Here is a 1,672-nt window from a genome sequence, read left to right as displayed (position 1 = left end):
AGCTACTTAGACATTCATTATGAACAATCTTTAGGATAAGAAGAGGATTTTTGGGAGCCATTTGGTTAATGCTCGTTATCTCAAATTGCTCAATGCTGACCGAGGGGCAGTAAAGTTATTCTTCAAATTGGTGTACCTGAGAAGTAATATCTATCAAAACTAGACTTAAGACGCCAAAACAAGCTTCTACGTAAATATTATATTTAGCGACCAGACTAAAATGGCACCCTTAAGCAAACTAAGATAAAAAGGTCAAAGGTCACATAAGGGGGTAAAATTTTAAAAATGCTTAACTCAAATTTTAAAATACATGTAGCAGACATTTTGCTTTGGAGCATGTTGAAAATTTTACCAATGTACAATATGACCATTGACTTTTTTACTCCTTAAGACACAACGAGAAGTTTCTGCTTTTTGCCTTTGACCTCAATAACTCAATTTGCTCAAGGGTGCCATTTTGGGTTGTTGCTTCATATAGAAGTCCATGCTAATGAGGATTATGAATACAATGTCACGCTCGAACACACATTGGTACTCAACAACGGAATGAACCTATATTCCTCATTAGCATATTTGGGACTTCTATATGAAGCACCTACCCCATTTTGTTTCCGGTGGATTCTGAATCTTAAAAAAAAATGCAGTAGCACGCAACTTCACTCTTATACTGGGTCCCTAAAGGTCTCTATCCTCGACTTATACGACATTATGCAGAGCCAATCTGCTGTTTGTAATAGCCGACCATCAAACAGGAATTATAAAAGGAGCATGTCCAGATATCAGCGTTAATTTTACGTTTAAAACGCATTGAAAACTCTTTTCAGCGCTTTGAGTTGCATTATAAGGAACTTTATAAATTGTATTTATTATTATTATTATTATTATTATTATTATTATTATTATTATTATTATTGTTATTATTATTGTTATTATTATTATTATTATTATTATTATTTTTGAAGAAGAAGACACTTGAAAGTTTTAACATTGTGTAATATGGTATTAAAGTTAGAGCCCTGTATGTGAAACGATTTTGTTTAGAATGGTATTTAACTTATAGGTCTGTATGTGATGTGACCGACGAAGTATTTGATTACAACTGATATGTCCAATGTGTGTAAAACAAAATTGACACATAAGAGTTGAAAGAAATAATTTGTCTTTAGCGGTGTAAAAACATTTGACCTGCTGAAGTTTATTAAATGATTACCAAAAAAAATGGCATGACACCAACTCCGAGCCCATATTGATATCTAATGATGCATCTGTAAGGGTAGACGAGGTATTGTTGGTCTAAGCAGCCAAAACATTGATTTTCATTATATAAATCAATATATTATTGAAAATAACACTTTGATGTTTTTCAAAAGTTCATTCTACAAATCATATACTTTGACAACTTGCTTGATTTATTGTAGTTGATGAGTTATGTACGTTTTACAAAAGTGTTGTTGTTTCAGCCCTCTTTACAACATAAATCAAGAACCACAAGATCTACAAAAGTATAACTCTGATATTTGAATTCTTCTACACACTTGCTATGAAATGATCAATGTAATTTTTATCAAAGCTCACTACCATTCGCAAGATGCTGTGAACTACCAAATCGCAACAGTTTAAAATGGTTGCTAACCTTAAACAAGTTCTTTGTATTAAAACAATGCAGGCGTCG

The sequence above is a fragment of the Amphiura filiformis genome, unplaced genomic scaffold, assembly GCF_039555335.1.
Source record: "Amphiura filiformis unplaced genomic scaffold, Afil_fr2py scaffold_21, whole genome shotgun sequence".
NCBI classification, from domain to species: Eukaryota; Metazoa; Echinodermata; class Ophiuroidea; order Amphilepidida; family Amphiuridae; genus Amphiura; species Amphiura filiformis.
Note: the sequence above shows the minus strand (reverse complement) of the source record.